Source organism: Chiloscyllium plagiosum, unplaced genomic scaffold, assembly GCF_037043375.1.
Source record: "Chiloscyllium plagiosum isolate Xiang-an unplaced genomic scaffold, Cpla_swu_hap1 HiC_scaffold_1, whole genome shotgun sequence".
NCBI lineage: Eukaryota > Metazoa > Chordata > Chondrichthyes > Orectolobiformes > Hemiscylliidae > Chiloscyllium > Chiloscyllium plagiosum.
This window is the reverse complement of record NW_028270139.1, coordinates 159,050,799-159,072,612: the sequence shown is the minus strand read 5'-3', so window position 1 is coordinate 159,072,612 and position 21,814 is coordinate 159,050,799.

The following is a 21,814-nucleotide window of genomic DNA, read 5'->3' as shown; positions in this document are numbered from 1 at the left end:
AATGTATTTATCACTGTGGGAATCTACTCATCACTTTGGGAATGTACTGATCACTGTATGAATGTGTTGATCACTGCGGGAATGTACTGATAACTGAGGGGATGTGCTGACACTGCGGGAATATATTGATCACTGCGGGAATGTACTGATCACTGTGGGAATGTACTGATCACTGCGGGAAAGTTCTGATCACTGTGGGAATGTACTGATAACTGTGGGAATGTACTGATCACTGCGGGAAAGTACTGATCACTGCGGGAATGTACTGATCAATGCAGGAATGTACTGATCATTGAGGGAAAGTATTGATCACTGCAGGAATGTACTGCACACTGCAGGGAATTTATTGTTCACTGTGGGAATGCATTGATCACTTCGGAAATGTAGTGATCACTGTGGTAATGTCATGATCACTGTGGGAATGTACTGATCACTGCGGGAATGTACTGAACACTGTGGGAAATTAATGATCACTGTGGGAATGTATTGATCACTGCGGGAAAGTCCTGAACACTGTGGGAATGTATTGATCTCTCTGAGAATGTCCTGATCACTGTGGGAATATACTGATCACTGTGGGAATGTACTGATCACTGCGGGAATGTACTGATCACTGTGGGAATTTAATGATCAATGTGGGAATGTATTGATCACCGCGGGAATGAACTGAACACTGTGGGAATGTATTGATCTCTCTGGGAATGTATTGATCACTGCGGGAATGTACTGATTACTGTGGGAATGTGCTGTTCACTGCGGGAATGAACTGAACACTGTGGGAATGTATTGATCTCTCTGGGAATGTATTGATCACTGCAGGAATGTACTGATTACTGTGGGAATGTGCTGTTCACTGCGGGAATGTACTGATCACTGTGGGAAATTAATGATCACTGTGGGAATGTATTGATCACTGCGGGAAAGTCCTGAACACTGTGGGAATGTATTGATCTCTCTGGGAATGTACTGATCACTGCGGGAATATCCTGATCACTGTTGGAATGTCCTGATCACTGTGGGAATGTACTGATCATCACAGGAATGTATTGATCATTGTTGGAATGTTCTGATCATTGCGGGTTTGTGCTGATCACTGGGGGAATGTATTGATCACTGTGGGAATGTACTGATCATTGCGGGAAAGTATTGATTACTGCAGGAATGTACTGCACACTGCGGGGAATTTATTGATCATTATGCGAACGTACTGATCACTGTGGGAATGTACTGATCACTGGGGAATGTACTGATCACTGTGGGAATGTACTGATTATTGCGGGAATACTTTGATCACTGTGGAAATATACTGATCACTGTGGGAATGCACTCATCACTGTGGGAATGTACTGATCACTGTGGGAATGTACTGATCACTGCGGGTAAGTACTGATCACTGCGTTATTGTACTTATAACTGTGGGAATGTACTGATCACTGTGGGAATTTAAAGATCACTGTGGGAATGTATTGATCACTGTGGGAATGTACGGACCACTGTGGGAATGTATTGATCACTGCGGGACTATATTGATCAATGTGGGAATAAACTGATCACTGTGGGAATGTACTGATCATTGTGGGAATGTACTGATCACTGCGGGAATGTCCTGATAATTGTGGGAATATCCTGATCACTGTGGGAATATACTGATCAGTGCGGGAATGTATTGATCACAGCGGGAATGTACTGATCACTGCGGGAAAGTACTCATAACTGTGGGAATGTCCTGATCGCTGTGGGAATATACTGATCACTGTGGAAATGTACTGATCACTGCGGGAATGTACTGACCACTGTGGGAATGTACTGATCACTGGGGAATGTACTGATCACTGTGGGAATGTATTGATTATTGCGGGAATGCATTCATCACTGTGGAAATATACTGATCACTGTGGGAATGTACTGATCACTGTGGGAATGTATTGATCACCACGGGATTGAACAGATCACTGTGGGAATGCAATCATCTCTCTGGGAATGTATTGATCACTGCGGGAATTTACTGATCACTGTGGGAATGTGCTGATCACTGTATGAATGTGTTGATCACTGCGGGAAATTCCTGAACACTGTGGGAATGTACTGATCATTGCGGGATGTTCCCTCACACTGTGGGAATGTACTGATCACGGTGGGAATGTACAGATCACTGCGGGAATGTACTGATCAATGTGGGAATCTACTGATCATTGTGGGAATATACCGATCACTGCAGGAATATTCTGATCACTGTGGGAATGCATTGATCTCTCTGGGAATGTATTGATCACTGAGGGAATTTACGATCACTGTTGGAATGTGCTGATCACAGTATGAATGTTTTGATCACTGCAGGAAATTCCTGAACACTGTGGGAATGTACTGATCATTGCGGGAAGTTCCTTATCACTGTGAGAATGTATTGATCACTGTAGGAATGTACTGACCTCTGTGGGAATGTATTGATCACTGTGGGAATATACTGATCATTCAGGGAATGTACTGATCACTGTGGGAAATTACTGATCACTGCAGGAATGTACTGATCACTGTGGGAATGTACTGATCACTATGGGAATATACTGATCACTGCGGGAATGTACTGATAACTGTGGGAATGCACTGATCATTGTGGGAATGTACTGATCACTGTGGGAATGTACTGATCACTGCGGGAATATACTGATCAATGTGGGAATGTACTGGTTACTGTGGGAATGTACTGATCACTGTGGGAATTTAATGATCACTGTGGGAATGAACTGAACACTGTGGGAATGTATTGATCTCTCTGGGAATGTATTGATCACTGCGGGAATGTACTGATTCCTGTAGGAATGTGCTGATCACTGTGGGAATGTACTGATCACTGTGGGAATGTACTGATCACTGCGGGAATGTTCTGATCACTGTGGGAATTTATTGATCAGTGTGAGAATGTATTGAACACTGCGGGAATGTAGTGATCACTGTGGGAATGAACTGATCACTTTGGGAATGAATTGAACACTGCGGGAATGTATTTATCACTGTGGGAATCTACTCATCACTTTGGGAATGTACTGATCACTGTATGAATGTGTTGATCACTGCGGGAATGTACTGATAACTGAGGGGATGTGCTGACACTGCGGGAATATATTGATCACTGCGGGAATGTACTGATCACTGTGGGAATGTACTGATCACTGCGGGAAAGTTCTGATCACTGTGGGAATGTACTGATAACTGTGGGAATGTACTGATCACTGCGGGAAAGTACTGATCACTGCGGGAATGTACTGATCAATGCAGGAATGTACTGATCATTGAGGGAAAGTATTGATCACTGCAGGAATGTACTGCACACTGCAGGGAATTTATTGTTCACTGTGGGAATGCATTGATCACTTCGGAAATGTAGTGATCACTGTGGTAATGTCATGATCACTGTGGGAATGTACTGATCACTGCGGGAATGTACTGAACACTGTGGGAAATTAATGATCACTGTGGGAATGTATTGATCACTGCGGGAAAGTCCTGAACACTGTGGGAATGTATTGATCTCTCTGAGAATGTCCTGATCACTGTGGGAATATACTGATCACTGTGGGAATGTACTGATCACTGCGGGAATGTACTGATCACTGTGGGAATTTAATGATCAATGTGGGAATGTATTGATCACCGCGGGAATGAACTGAACACTGTGGGAATGTATTGATCTCTCTGGGAATGTATTGATCACTGCGGGAATGTACTGATTACTGTGGGAATGTGCTGTTCACTGCGGGAATGAACTGAACACTGTGGGAATGTATTGATCTCTCTGGGAATGTATTGATCACTGCAGGAATGTACTGATTACTGTGGGAATGTGCTGTTCACTGCGGGAATGTACTGATCACTGTGGGAAATTAATGATCACTGTGGGAATGTATTGATCACTGCGGGAAAGTCCTGAACACTGTGGGAATGTATTGATCTCTCTGGGAATGTACTGATCACTGCGGGAATATCCTGATCACTGTTGGAATGTCCTGATCACTGTGGGAATGTACTGATCATCACAGGAATGTATTGATCATTGTTGGAATGTTCTGATCATTGCGGGTTTGTGCTGATCACTGGGGGAATGTATTGATCACTGTGGGAATGTACTGATCATTGCGGGAAAGTATTGATTACTGCAGGAATGTACTGCACACTGCGGGGAATTTATTGATCATTATGCGAACGTACTGATCACTGTGGGAATGTACTGATCACTGGGGAATGTACTGATCACTGTGGGAATGTACTGATTATTGCGGGAATACTTTGATCACTGTGGAAATATACTGATCACTGTGGGAATGCACTCATCACTGTGGGAATGTACTGATCACTGTGGGAATGTACTGATCACTGCGGGTAAGTACTGATCACTGCGTTATTGTACTTATAACTGTGGGAATGTACTGATCACTGTGGGAATTTAAAGATCACTGTGGGAATGTATTGATCACTGTGGGAATGTACGGACCACTGTGGGAATGTATTGATCACTGCGGGACTATATTGATCAATGTGGGAATAAACTGATCACTGTGGGAATGTACTGATCATTGTGGGAATGTACTGATCACTGCGGGAATGTCCTGATAATTGTGGGAATATCCTGATCACTGTGGGAATATACTGATCAGTGCGGGAATGTATTGATCACAGCGGGAATGTACTGATCACTGCGGGAAAGTACTCATAACTGTGGGAATGTCCTGATCGCTGTGGGAATATACTGATCACTGTGGAAATGTACTGATCACTGCGGGAATGTACTGACCACTGTGGGAATGTACTGATCACTGGGGAATGTACTGATCACTGTGGGAATGTATTGATTATTGCGGGAATGCATTCATCACTGTGGAAATATACTGATCACTGTGGGAATGTACTGATCACTGTGGGAATGTATTGATCACCACGGGATTGAACAGATCACTGTGGGAATGCAATCATCTCTCTGGGAATGTATTGATCACTGCGGGAATTTACTGATCACTGTGGGAATGTGCTGATCACTGTATGAATGTGTTGATCACTGCGGGAAATTCCTGAACACTGTGGGAATGTACTGATCATTGCGGGATGTTCCCTCACACTGTGGGAATGTACTGATCACGGTGGGAATGTACAGATCACTGCGGGAATGTACTGATCAATGTGGGAATCTACTGATCATTGTGGGAATATACCGATCACTGCAGGAATATTCTGATCACTGTGGGAATGCATTGATCTCTCTGGGAATGTATTGATCACTGAGGGAATTTACGATCACTGTTGGAATGTGCTGATCACAGTATGAATGTTTTGATCACTGCAGGAAATTCCTGAACACTGTGGGAATGTACTGATCATTGCGGGAAGTTCCTTATCACTGTGAGAATGTATTGATCACTGTAGGAATGTACTGACCTCTGTGGGAATGTATTGATCACTGTGGGAATATACTGATCATTCAGGGAATGTACTGATCACTGTGGGAAATTACTGATCACTGCAGGAATGTACTGACCACTGTGGGAATGTACTGATCACTATGGGAATATACTGATCACTGCGGGAATGTACTGATAACTGTGGGAATGCACTGATCATTGTGGGAATGTACTGATCACTGTGGGAATGTACTGATCACTGCGGGAATATACTGATCAATGTGGGAATGTACTGGTTACTGTGGGAATGTACTGATCACTGTGGGAATTTAATGATCACTGTGGGAATGAACTGAACACTGTGGGAATGTATTGATCTCTCTGGGAATGTATTGATTACTGCGGGAATGTACTGATTCCTGTAGGAATGTGCTGATCACTGTGGGAATGTACTGATCACTGTGGGAATGTACTGATCACTGCGGGAATGTTCTGATCACTGTGGGAATTTATTGATCAGTGTGAGAATGTATTGAACACTGCGGGAATGTAGTGATCACTGTGGGAATTTATTGATCACTTTGGGAATGAATTGAACACTGCGGGAATGTATTTATCACTGTGGGAATCTACTCATCACTTTGGGAATGTACTGATCACTGTATGAATGTGTTGATCACTGCGGGAATGTACTGATAACTGAGGGGATGTGCTGATCACTGCGGGAATATATTGATCACTGCGGGAATGTACTGATCACTGTGGGAATGTACTGATCACTGCGGGAATGTACTGATCAATGCAGGAATGTACTGATCATTGAGGGAAAGTACTGATCACTGCGGGAATGTACTGCACACTGCAGGGAATTTATTGTTCACTGTGGGAATGCATTGATCACTTCGGAAATGTAGTGATCACTGTGGTAATGTCATGATCACTGTGGGAATGTACTGATCACTGCGGGAATGTACTGAACACTGTGGGAAATTAATGATCACTGTGGGAATGTATTGATCACTGCGGGAAAGTCCTGAACACTGTGGGAATGTATTGATCTCTCTGAGAATGTCCTGATCACTGTGGGAATATACTGATCACTGTGGGAATGTACTGATCACTGCGGGAATGTACTGATCACTGTGGGAATTTAATGATCAATGTGGGAATGTATTGATCACCGCGGGAATGAACTGAACACTGTGGGAATGTATTGATCTCTCTGGGAATGTATTGATCACTGCGGGAATGTACTGATTACTGTGGGAATGTGCTGTTCACTGCGGGAATGAACTGAACACTGTGGGAATGTATTGATCTCTCTGGGAATGTATTGATCACTGCAGGAATGTACTGATTACTGTGGGAATGTGCTGTTCACTGCGGGAATGTACTGATCACTGTGGGAAATTAATGATCACTGTGGGAATGTATTGATCACTGCGGGAAAGTCCTGAACACTGTGGGAATGTATTGATCTCTCTGGGAATGTACTGATCACTGCGGGAATATCCTGATCACTGTTGGAATGTCCTGATCACTGTGGGAATGTACTGATCATCACAGGAATGTATTGATCATTGTTGGAATGTTCTGATCATTGCGGGTTTGTGCTGATCACTGGGGGAATGTATTGATCACTGTGGGAATGTACTGATCATTGCGGGAAAGTATTGATTACTGCAGGAATGTACTGCACACTGCGGGGAATTTATTGATCATTATGCGAACGTACTGATCACTGTGGGAATGTACTGATCACTGAGGAATGTACTGATCACTGTGGGAATGTACTGATTATTGCGGGAATACTTTGATCACTGTGGAAATATACTGATCACTGTGGGAATGCACTCATCACTGTGGGAATGTACTGATCACTGTGGGAATGTACTGATCACTGCGGGTAAGTACTGATCACTGCGTTATTGTACTTATAACTGTGGGAATGTACTGATCACTGTGGGAATTTAAAGATCACTGTGGGAATGTATTGATCACTGTGGGAATGTACGGACCACTGTGGGAATGTATTGATCACTGCGGGACTATATTGATCAATGTGGGAATGTACTGATCACTGTGGGAATGTACTGATCATTGTGGGAATGTACTGATCACTGCGGGAATGTCCTGATAATTGTGGGAATGTCCTGATCACTGTGGGAATATACTGATCAGTGCGGGAATGTATTGATCACAGCGGGAATGTACTGATCACTGCGGGAAAGTACTCATAACTGTGGGAATGTCCTGATCGCTGTGGGAATATACTGATCACTGTGGAAACGTACTGATCACTGCGGGAATGTACTGACCACTGTGGGAATGTACTGATCACTGGGGAATGTACTGATCACTGTGGGAATGTATTGATTATTGCGGGAATGCATTCATCACTGTGGAAATATACTGATCACTGTGGGAATGTACTGATCACTGTGGGAATGTACTGATCACTGGGGAATGTACTGATCACAATGGGAATGTACTGATTTTTGCGGGAATGCATTGATCACTGTGGAATTGTACTGTTCACTGCGGGAATGTACTGATCACTGTGGGAATATATTGATTACTGTGGGAATGTACTGATCACTGCGGGTTTGTGCTGATCACTGGGGGAAAATACTGATCACTGTGGGAATGTACTGATCATTGCGGGAAAGTATTGATCACTGCAGGAATGTACTGCATAATGCGGGGAATTTATTGATCACTGTGCAAACGTATTGATCACTGTGGGAATGTACTGATCACTGGGGAATGTTCTGATCACTGTGGGAATGTACTGATTATTGCGGGAATACATTGATCACTGTGGAAATATACTGATCACTGTGGGAATGCACTCATCACTGTGGGAATGTATTGATAACTGTGGGAATGTACTGATCACTGCGGGAATGTACTGATCACTGTGGGAATTGAAAGATCAATGTGGGAATGTATTGATCACTATGTGAATGTACGGACCTCTGTGGGAATATATTGATCACTGTGGGAATATACTGATCATTGTGGGAATGTACTGATCACTGTGGGAATGCACTGAGCACTGCGGGAATGTACTGATAATTGTGGAAATGTCCTGATCACTGTGGGAATATACTGATCAGTGCGGGAATGTATTGATCACAGCGGGAATGTACTGATCACTGCGGGAAAGTACTCATAACTGTGGGAATGTCCTGATCGCTGTGGGAATGTACTGATCACTGTGGAAATGTACTGATCACTGTGGGAATGTACTGACGACTGTGGGAATGTACTGATCACTGGGGAATGTACTGATCACTGTGGGAATGTATTGATTATTGCGGGAATGCATTGATCACTGTGGAAATATACTGATCACTGTGGGAATGTACTGATCACTGGGGAATGTACTGATCACAGTGGGAATGTACTGATTTTTGCGGGAATGCATTGATCACTGTGGAATTGTACTGATCACTGTGGGAATGCACTGATCACTGTGGGAATATATTGATCACTGTGGGAATGTACTGATCACTTTGGGAATATCCTGATCACTGTTGGAATGTCCTGATCACTGTGGGAATGTACTGATCATCACGGGAATGTATTGATCATTGTTGGAATGAACTGATCATTGCGGGTTTGTGCTGAACACTGGGGGAAAGTACTGATCACTGTGGCAATGTACTGATTAATGCGGGAATACATTGATCACTGTGGAAATATACTGATCACTGTGGGAATGCACTCATCACTGTTGGAATGTACTGATCACTGCGGGAATGTACTGATCACTGCGGGAATATATTGATAACTGTGGGAATTTAATGATCATTGCGGGAGTGTGCTGGTCACTGCGGGAATGTACTGTACACTGCGGGTATGTGTTGATCACTGTGGGAATGTACTGGTTATTGCGGGAATGTCCAGATCACTGTTGGAATGTACTGATCACTGCGGGAATCTACTGATCCCTGTGGGGTAGTTCTGATCACTGCGGGAATGCATTGATCACTGCGGGAAGCTACTGATCACTGCAGTAATGTACTGTTTCCTGCGGGAATGTACTGATCACTGCGGGAATGTACTGATCACTGTGGAAATGTCGTGATCACTGTGGGAATGTACTGATCATTGCAGGAATGTACTGTTCACTGCGGGAATGTACTGATCTCTGTGGGAATGGACTGATCACTGTTGGAATGTACTGATCACTGTGGGAATGGACTGATCACTGTTGGAATGTACTGATCACTGTGGGAATGTACTGATCACTGTGGGAATATATTGATCGTTGCGGGAACGTACTGATCACTGCGGGAATTTGGTGATCACTGGGGGAATGTACTGATTACTGTGGGAATGTACTGATTACAGTTGGAATATACTGATCACTATGGGAATGTACTGATCACTGTGGGAATGTACTGATCACTGTGGGAATATACTGATCACTATGGGAAAATACTGATCACAGTGGGATTGTATTGATCACTGCGGGATTGTGCAAATCACCGTGGGAATGTACTGATCACTGCGGGAATGTGTTGATCACTGCGGGAATGTACTAATCACCGTGGGAATGTACTGATCACTGTGGGAATGAACTGATCACTGTGGGAATGTACTGATCACTGTGGGAATGTATTGATCACTGCGGGAATGTACTAATCACCGTGGGAATGTACTGATCACTGCGGGAATGTATTGATCACTGCAGGAATTTACTGATCACTTTGGGAAAGTATTGATCACTGCGGGAATGTACTGAAAAATGTGGGAATGTACTGATGACTGCGGGAATGTACTGATCACTGTGGAACTGTACTGATCACTGTGGGAATGTATTGATCACTGCGGGACTGCACTGATCACTGTGGGAATGTGCTGATTACTGTGGGAATGTAGTGAAGACTGAGCGAAAATATTGATCACAATGGAAATATATTGATCACTGCGGGAATGTACTAATCCCCGTGGGAATGTACTGATCACTGTGGGAATTAAATGATCAGTGTGGGAATGTATTGATCACTGCGGGAATGTACTGATCACTGCGGGAATCTACTGACCACTTTGGGAATGTACTGATCACAGTGGGAATGTACTGATTACTGCGGGAATGTACTAATCACGGTGGGAATGAACTGATCATTGTGGGAATGTAGGAATCACTGCAGGAATGTTCTGATTACTGTGGGAATGTACTGATCACAGTGGGAATGTATTGATCACTGTGGAAATGTACTAATCAACGTGGGAATATACTGATCACTGCGGAATATACTGGTCACTGCAGGAATTTATTGTTCACTGCGGGAATGTACTGATCACAGTTGGAATATCCTGATCACTTTGGAAATGTACTGATCACTGCGGGAATGTACTGATCAATGCGGGAATGTACTGATCACTTTGGGAATGTACTGATCAATGCGGGATGTAATCATCACTGCGAGAATGTACTGATCACTGTTGGAATGTACTGATCACTGTGGGAATGTACTGATCACTGTTGGAATGTACTGATCACTATGGGAAAATACTGATCACAGTGAGATTGTATTGATCACTGCAGGAATGTACTAATCACTGTGGGAATGTACTGATCACTGTGGGAATGTACTGATCACTGTGGGAATATACTGATCACTATGGGAAAATACTGATCACAGTGGGATTGTATTGATCACTGCGGGATTGTGCAAATCACCGTGGGAATGTACTGATCACTGCGGGAATGTGTTGATCACTGCGGGAATGTACTAATCAGCGTGGGAATGTACTGATCACTGTGGGAATGAACTGATCACTGTGGGAATGTACTGAACACTGTGGGAATGTATTGATCACTGCGGGAATGTACTAATCACCGTGGGAATGTACTGATCACTGTTGGAATGTACTGATCACTGCGGGAATATACTGATCACTGTGGGAATGTCCTGATGACTCTGGGAATGTACTGATTACTGTGGGAATGTACTGATCAATGCAGGATGTAATCATCACTGCAAGAATGTACTGATCACTGTTGGAATGTACTGATCAAAGTGGGAATGTACTGATCACTGTGGGAATATATTGATCGCTGCGGGAACGTACTGATCACTGCGGGAATTTCGTGATCACTGGGGGAATGTTCTGATTACTGTGGGAAAGTACTGATCACAGTTGGAATATACTGATCACTGCGGGAATGTACTGATCGCTGTGGGAATATCCTGATCACAGTGGGAATGTACTGATCATTGTTGGAATGTACTGATCGCTGCTGGAAAGTTTTGACCACTGTGGGAATGTACTGATCATTGTGAGAATGTATTGATCACTGCGGGAACGTACTGATCACTGCGGGAATGTTGGGATCACTGTGGGAATGTTCTGATTAATGTGGGAATGTACTGATCACTGTGAAAAAGTACTGATCATTGCAGGAATGTATTGATCACTGTGGGAATGTACTGATCACTGAGGGAATGTATTGATCACTACGGGAATGTTCTGGTCACTGCGGGAATGTATTGATCACTGTGTGAAAGTATTGGTCACTGCTGGAAAGTTTTGATCTCTGTGGGAATGTATTGATCACTGTGGGAAAGTACTGATCATAGAGGGAATGTATTGATCACTGTGGGAATGTTCTAATCACTGTGGGAATGTACTGATCACTGTGGGAATGTACTGATCAATGTGGAAATGTAAGGATCACCGTGGGAATGTACTGATCATGTTGGGAATATACTGATCACTGAGTGAATGCACTGATCACTGCGGGAATGTAGGGATCACTGTGGGAATGTTCTGATTACTGTGGGAATGTACTGATCACAGTGGGAATATACTGATCACTGTGGAAAAGTACTGATCACAGTGGGAATGTTTTGATCCCTGCAGGAATGTACTAATCACCGTGGGAATGTACTGATCACTGCGGGAATGTACTGATCACTGCGGGAATATACTGATCACTGTGGGAATGTCCTGATGACTCTGGGAATGTACTGATTACTGTGGGAATTCACTGATCACTGTGGGAATGTACTGATCTCTGTGGGAATATACTGAACACTGTGGAAATATACTAATCACTTTGGGAATATATTGATCACTGCGGGAATGTACTGATCATCATGGGAATGTACTGATCAATGTGGGAATGTTTTGATCACTGTGGGAATATACTGGTCACTGTGGGAAAGTCTTGACCACTGTGGCAATGTACTGATCACTGTGGGAATATTTTGATCACTGTGGGAATGTACTGGTCACTGTGGGAAAGTCTTGATCAATGTGGGAATGTACTGATCACTGCGGGAATCTACTGATCATTTTGGGAATGTACTGATCACTGCGGAAATGTACTGATCACTGTGGGAATGTCCTGATCAAAGCGGGAATGTACTGATCACTGCGGGAATGTACTGATCACTGTGGAAATGTCCTGATCACTGTGGAAATGTCCTGATCAAAGCGGGAATGTATTGATCACTGCGGGAATATACTGATCACTGTGGGAATGTAGTGATCACTGTGGGAATGTAGTGATCACTGAGCGAAAGTACTGGTCTGAGTGGCAATGTATTGATCACTGCGGGAATGTACTAATCATCGTGGGAAATTACTGATCACTTTGGCCCTTACTGATCACTGCGGGAATGTACTGAAAAATGTGGGAATGTACTGATCACTGCGGGAATGTACTGATCATTGTGGATCTGTACTGATCAGTGTGGGAATATACTGATCACTGCAGAATGTACTGATCACTGCGGGAATGTACTGATCATAGCAGGAATGCACTGATCACTGTGGGAATGTATTGATCACTGCAGGAATGTACTGATCACTGTGGGAATGTAGTGAAGCCTGAGCGAAAATACTGATCACAGTGGAAATATATTGATCACTGCGGGAATGTACTAATCCCCATGGGAATGTACTGATCACTGTGCGAATGTACTGATCACTGCGGGAATGTATTGATCACTGCGGGAATCTACTGATCACTGCAGGAATCTACTGACCACTTTGGAATGTACTGATAAACGGGAATGTACTGATCACTGTTTGAATGTACTGATCATTGCAGGAATGTACTGATCACTGTCAGAATGTACTGATCACTGTGGAAATGTATTGATCGCTGCGGGAATGTACTGATCACTGCGGGAATATAGGGATCACAGTGGGAATGTTCTGATTACTGTGGGAAAGTACTGATTACTATGGGAATGTACTGATCACTGCGGGAATGTACGAATCACCGTGGGAATGTTCTGATCTCTGTGGAATGTACTGATCACTATGAGAATGTACTGATCACTGCGGGAATGTATTCCCACTGATCACAGTGGGAATGTATTGATCACTGCGGGAATGTTCTAATCACTGTGGGAATGTACTCATCACTGCCGGAATGTATTGATAGCTGTGGGAATATTATGATCTCTGTGGAAATGTACTGATCAGTTTGGGAATATACTGATCACTGCAGGAATGCACTGATCATTGCGGGAATGTATTGTTGACTGCGGGAATGTACTGATCATTGCGGGAATTTACTGATCACTGTGGGAATATACTGACCACTGAGGGAATGTACTGATCCCTGCCGGAATGTACTGATCATTGTGGGAATATATTGATCACTGTGGGAATGTACTGATCACTGCTGGAATGTTTTGATCACTGTGGGAATATACTGACCACTGTGGGAATGTATTGATTACTGCGGGAATGTACTGATCACTGCAGGAACGTAGGGAACACTGTGGGAATGTACTGATCACTGTGGGAATGTAATGATCCCTGTGGGAATGTACTAATCATGGTGGGAATGTACTGATCACTGAGTGAACGCACTGATAACTGTGGGAATGTAAGGATCACTGTGGGAATATTCTGGTTACTGTGGGAATATACTGATCACTGTGGGAATGTACTGATCCCTGTGGGAATGTACTGATCACTGTGGGAATGTAATGGTCACTGCGGGAATGCACTGATCACTGTGGGAATGTATTGATCACTGCTGGAACGTTTTGATCTCTGTGGGAATGTACTGATCACTGTGGGAATGTATTGATCACTGCTGGAATGTTTTGATCACTGTGGGGATGTACTGATCACTGTGGGAATGTACAGATCCCTGTGGGAATGTATTGATCACTGCGGGAATGTTGGGATCACTGTGGGAATTTTCTGATAACTGTGGGAATGAACTGAACACAGTGGGAATGTACTGATCACTGTGGGAAAGTACTGATCACAGTGGGAATTTATTGATCACTGCGGGAATGTACTGATCACTGTGGGAATTTATTGATCACTGCGGGAATGTATTGATCACTGTGGGAATGTACTGATCACTGTGTAAATGTGCTGATCACTGTGGGAATGTAATGATCACTGTGGGAATGCACTGAATATGGTGGGAATGTACTGATCACTAAGTGAATGCACTGATCACAGTGGGAATGTATTGATCACTGCGGGAATGTACTAATCACAGTGGGAATGTATTGATCACTGTGGGAATGTATTGATCACTGCGGGAATAAACTGATCACAGTGGGAATGTACTGATCACTGTGGGAAAGTACTGATCACTGCGGGAATGTACTGATCACGGTGCGAATGTATTGATTACTGCGGGAACGTACTGATCACTGGGGGAACGTAGGGATCTCTGTGGGAATGTACTGCTCACTGTGGAAATGTACTGATCCCTGTGGGAATGTAGTGATCACTGCGGGAATGTTGGGATCACTGCGGGAATGTAATGATTACTGTGGGAATATACTGATCACTGTGGGAATGTACTGATCACTGCAGAATGTTCTGATCACTGTGGGAAAGTACTGATCACTGTGGGAAAGTCCTGATCACAGTGGGAATGTATTGATCACTGCTGGAACGTTTTGATCTCTGTGGGAATGTACTGATCACTGTGGGAATGTATTGATCACTGCTGGAACGTTTTGATCTCTGTGGGAATGTATTGATCTCTGCAGAATGTTCTGATCACTGTGGGAATGTATTGATCACTGCTGGAATGTTTTGATCACTGTGGGGATGTACTGATCACTGCGAGAATGTACTGATCCCTGTGGGAATTTTCTGATAACTGTGGGAATGAACTGAACACAGTGGGAATGTACTGATCACTGTGGGAAAGTACTGATCACAGTGGGAATTTATTGATCACTGCGGGAATGTACTGATCACTGTGGGAATTTATTGATCACTGCGGGAATGTATTGATCACTGTGGGAATGTACTGATCACTGTGGAAATGTGCTGATCACTGTGGGAATGTACTGATCATTGTGGGAATGTACTGATCACTGCAGAATGTTCTGATCACTGTGGGAATGTATTGATCACTGTGGGATTGTACTAATCACCGTGGGAATGTACTGATCACTGTGGGAATGTGTTGATCGCTGTGTGAATGTACTGATCACTGTGGAAATGTACTGATCACTGTGGAAATGCACTGATCACTGTGGGAATGTTCTGGTCACTGTAGGAATGTATTGATAACTGCTGGAATGTTTTGATCACTGTGGGAATGTTCTGGTCACTGTAGGAATGTATTGATCACTGTTGGAATGTTTTGATCACTGTGGGAATGTACTGATCACTGTGGGAATGTACTGATCAAGAGGGAATGTACTGATCACTGCGGGAATGTATTGATCACTGCTGGAATGTTTTGATCAATGTGCGAATGTACTGATCACTGTGGGAATATTCTGGTCACTGTAGGAATGTATTGATCACTGCTGGAATGTTTTGATCACTGTGGGAAAGTACTGATCACAGTGGGAATGTACTGATCACTGTGGGAAAGTCCTGATCACAGTGAGAATGTAATGATCACTGCGGGAATATACTAATCACCGTGGGAATGTACTGATCACAGTGGGAATGTATTGATTATTGCAGGAACGTACTGATCACTGCGGGAATGTAGGGATCTCTGTGGGAATTTACTGCTCACTGTGGGAATGTACAGATCCCTGTGGGAACATATTGATCCCTGCGGGAATGTTGGGATCTCTGCGGGAATGTACTGATTACTGTGGGAATGTACTGATCACCGTGTGAATGTACTGATCACAGTGGGAATGTACTGATCACTGTGGGAATTTACTGATCACTGCGGGAATGTACTGATCACGGTGCGAATGTATTGATTACTGCGGGAACGTACTGGTCACTGCGGGAACGTAGGGATCTCTGTGGGAAAGTACTGCTCACTGTGGGAATGTACTGATCCCTGTGGGAAGGTAGTGATCGCTGCGGGAATGTTGGGATCACTGCGGGAATGTAATGATTACTGTGGGAATATACTGATCACTGTGGGAATGTACTGATCACTGCAAAATGTTCTGATCACTGTGGGAAAGTACTGATCACTGTGGGAAAGTCCTGATCACAGTGGGAATGTATTGATCACTGCTGGAACGTTTTGATCTCTGTGGGAATGTACTGATCACTGTGGGAATGTATTGATCACTGCAGAATGTTCTGATCACTGTGGGAATGTATTGATCACTGCTGGAATGTTCTGATCATTGCGGGTTTGTGCTGATCACTGGGGGAATGTATTGATCACTGTGGGAATGTACTGATCATTGCGGGAAAGTATTGATTACTGCAGGAATGTACTGCACACTGCGGGGAATTTATTGATCATTATGCGAACGTACTGATCACTGTGGGAATGTACTGATCACTGGGGAATGTACTGATCACTGTGGGAATGTACTGATTATTGCGGGAATACTTTGATCACTGTGGAAATATACTGATCACTGTGGGAATGCACTCATCACTGTGGGAATGTACTGATCACTGTGGGAATGTACTGATCACTGCGGGTAAGTACTGATCACTGCGTTATTGTACTTATAACTGTGGGAATGTACTGATCACTGTGGGAATTTAAAGATCACTGTGGGAATGTATTGATCACTGTGGGAATGTACGGACCACTGTGGGAATGTATTGATCACTGCGGGACTATATTGATCAATGTGGGAATAAACTGATCACTGTGGGAATGTACTGATCATTGTGGGAATGTACTGATCACTGCGGGAATGTCCTGATAATTGTGGGAATATCCTGATCACTGTGGGAATATACTGATCAGTGCGGGAATGTATTGATCACAGCGGGAATGTACTGATCACTGCGGGAAAGTACTCATAACTGTGGGAATGTCCTGATCGCTGTGGGAATATACTGATCACTGTGGAAATGTACTGATCACTGCGGGAATGTACTGACCACTGTGGGAATGTACTGATCACTGGGGAATGTACTGATCACTGTGGGAATGTATTGATTATTGCGGGAATGCATTCATCACTGTGGAAATATACTGATCACTGTGGGAATGTACTGATCACTGTGGGAATGTATTGATCACCACGGGATTGAACAGATCACTGTGGGAATGCAATCATCTCTCTGGGAATGTATTGATCACTGCGGGAATTTACTGATCACTGTGGGAATGTGCTGATCACTGTATGAATGTGTTGATCACTGCGGGAAATTCCTGAACACTGTGGGAATGTACTGATCATTGCGGGATGTTCCCTCACACTGTGGGAATGTACTGATCACGGTGGGAATGTACAGATCACTGCGGGAATGTACTGATCAATGTGGGAATCTACTGATCATTGTGGGAATATACCGATCACTGCAGGAATATTCTGATCACTGTGGGAATGCATTGATCTCTCTGGGAATGTATTGATCACTGAGGGAATTTACGATCACTGTTGGAATGTGCTGATCACAGTATGAATGTTTTGATCACTGCAGGAAATTCCTGAACACTGTGGGAATGTACTGATCATTGCGGGAAGTTCCTTATCACTGTGAGAATGTATTGATCACTGTAGGAATGTACTGACCTCTGTGGGAATGTATTGATCACTGTGGGAATATACTGATCATTCAGGGAATGTACTGATCACTGTGGGAAATTACTGATCACTGCAGGAATGTACTGATCACTGTGGGAATGTACTGATCACTATGGGAATATACTGATCACTGCGGGAATGTACTGATAACTGTGGGAATGCACTGATCATTGTGGGAATGTACTGATCACTGTGGGAATGTACTGATCACTGCGGGAATATACTGATCAATGTGGGAATGTACTGGTTACTGTGGGAATGTACTGATCACTGTGGGAATTTAATGATCACTGTGGGAATGAACTGAACACTGTGGGAATGTATTGATCTCTCTGGGAATGTATTGATCACTGCGGGAATGTACTGATTCCTGTAGGAATGTGCTGATCACTGTGGGAATGTACTGATCACTGTGGGAATGTACTGATCACTGCGGGAATGTTCTGATCACTGTGGGAATTTATTGATCAGTGTGAGAATGTATTGAACACTGCGGGAATGTAGTGATCACTGTGGGAATGAACTGATCACTTTGGGAATGAATTGAACACTGCGGGAATGTATTTATCACTGTGGGAATCTACTCATCACTTTGGGAATGTACTGATCACTGTATGAATGTGTTGATCACTGCGGGAATGTACTGATAACTGAGGGGATGTGCTGACACTGCGGGAATATATTGATCACTGCGGGAATGTACTGATCACTGTGGGAATGTACTGATCACTGCGGGAAAGTTCTGATCACTGTGGGAATGTACTGATAACTGTGGGAATGTACTGATCACTGCGGGAAAGTACTGATCACTGCGGGAATGTACTGATCAATGCAGGAATGTACTGATCATTGAGGGAAAGTATTGATCACTGCAGGAATGTACTGCACACTGCAGGGAATTTATTGTTCACTGTGGGAATGCATTGATCACTTCGGAAATGTAGTGATCACTGTGGTAATGTCATGATCACTGTGGGAATGTACTGATCACTGCGGGAATGTACTGAACACTGTGGGAAATTAATGATCACTGTGGGAATGTATTGATCACTGCGGGAAAGTCCTGAACACTGTGGGAATGTATTGATCTCTCTGAGAATGTCCTGATCACTGTGGGAATATACTGATCACTGTGGGAATGTACTGATCACTGCGGGAATGTACTGATCACTGTGGGAATTTAATGATCAATGTGGGAATGTATTGATCACCGCGGGAATGAACTGAACACTGTGGGAATGTATTGATCTCTCTGGGAATGTATTGATCACTGCGGGAATGTACTGATTACTGTGGGAATGTGCTGTTCACTGCGGGAATGAACTGAACACTGTGGGAATGTATTGATCTCTCTGGGAATGTATTGATCACTGCAGGAATGTACTGATTACTGTGGGAATGTGCTGTTCACTGCGGGAATGTACTGATCACTGTGGGAAATTAATGATCACTGTGGGAATGTATTGATCACTGCGGGAAAGTCCTGAACACTGTGGGAATGTATTGATCTCTCTGGGAATGTACTGATCACTGCGGGAATATCCTGATCACTGTTGGAATGTCCTGATCACTGTGGGAATGTACTGATCATCACAGGAATGTATTGATCATTGTTGGAATGTTCTGATCATTGCGGGTTTGTGCTGATCACTGGGGGAATGTATTGATCACTGTGGGAATGTACTGATCATTGCGGGAAAGTATTGATTACTGCAGGAATGTACTGCACACTGCGGGGAATTTATTGATCATTATGCGAACGTACTGATCACTGTGGGAATGTACTGATCACTGGGGAATGTACTGATCACTGTGGGAATGTACTGATTATTGCGGGAATACTTTGATCACTGTGGAAATATACTGATCACTGTGGGAATGCACTCATCACTGTGGGAATGTACTGATCACTGTGGGAATGTACTGATCACTGCGGGTAAGTACTGATCACTGCGTTATTGTACTTATAACTGTGGGAATGTACTGATCACTGTGGGAATTTAAAGATCACTGTGGGAATGTATTGATCACTGTGGGAATGTACGGACCACTGTGGGAATGTATTGATCACTGCGGGACTATATTGATCAATGTGGGAATAAACTGATCACTGTGGGAATGTACTGATCATTGTGGGAATGTACTGATCACTGCGGGAATGTCCTGATAATTGTGGGAATATCCTGATCACTGTGGGAATATACTGATCAGTGCGGGAATGTATTGATCACAGCGGGAATGTACTGATCACTGCGGGAAAGTACTCATAACTGTGGGAATGTCCTGATCGCTGTGGGAATATACTGATCACTGTGGAAATGTACTGATCACTGCGGGAATGTACTGACCACTGTGGGAATGTACTGATCACTGGGGAATGTACTGATCACTGTGGGAATGTATTGATTATTGCGGGAATGCATTCATCACTGTGGAAATATACTGATCACTGTGGGAATGTACTGATCACTGTGGGAATGTATTGATCACCACGGGATTGAACAGATCACTGTGGGAATGCAATCATCTCTCTGGGAATGTATTGATCACTGCGGGAATTTACTGATCACTGTGGGAATGTGCTGATCACTGTATGAATGTGTTGATCACTGCGGGAAATTCCTGAACACTGTGGGAATGTACTGATCATTGCGGGATGTTCCCTCACACTGTGGGAATGTACTGATCACGGTGGGAATGTACAGATCACTGCGGGAATGTACTGATCAATGTGGGAATCTACTGATCATTGTGGGAATATACCGATCACTGCAGGAATATTCTGATCACTGTGGGAATGCATTGATCTCTCTGGGAATGTATTGATCACTGAGGGAATTTACGATCACTGTTGGAATGTGCTGATCACAGTATGAATGTTTTGATCACTGCAGGAAATTCCTGAACACTGTGGGAATGTACTGATCATTGCGGGAAGTTCCTTATCACTGTGAGAATGTATTGATCACTGTAGGAATGTACTGACCTCTGTGGGAATGTATTGATCACTGTGGGAATATACTGATCATTCAGGGAATGTACTGATCACTGTGGGAAATTACTGATCACTGCAGGAATGTACTGACCACTGTGGGAATGTACTGATCACTATGGGAATATACTGATCACTGCGGGAATGTACTGATAACTGTGGGAATGCACTGATCATTGTGGGAATGTACTGATCACTGTGGGAATGTACTGATCACTGCGGGAATATACTGATCAATGTGGGAATGTACTGGTTACTGTGGGAATGTACTGATCACTGTGGGAATTTAATGATCACTGTGGGAATGAACTGAACACTGTGGGAATGTATTGATCTCTCTGGGAATGTATTGATTACTGCGGGAATGTACTGATTCCTGTAGGAATGTGCTGATCACTGTGGGAATGTACTGATCACTGTGGGAATGTACTGATCACTGCGGGAATGTTCTGATCACTGTGGGAATTTATTGATCAGTGTGAGAATGTATTGAACAC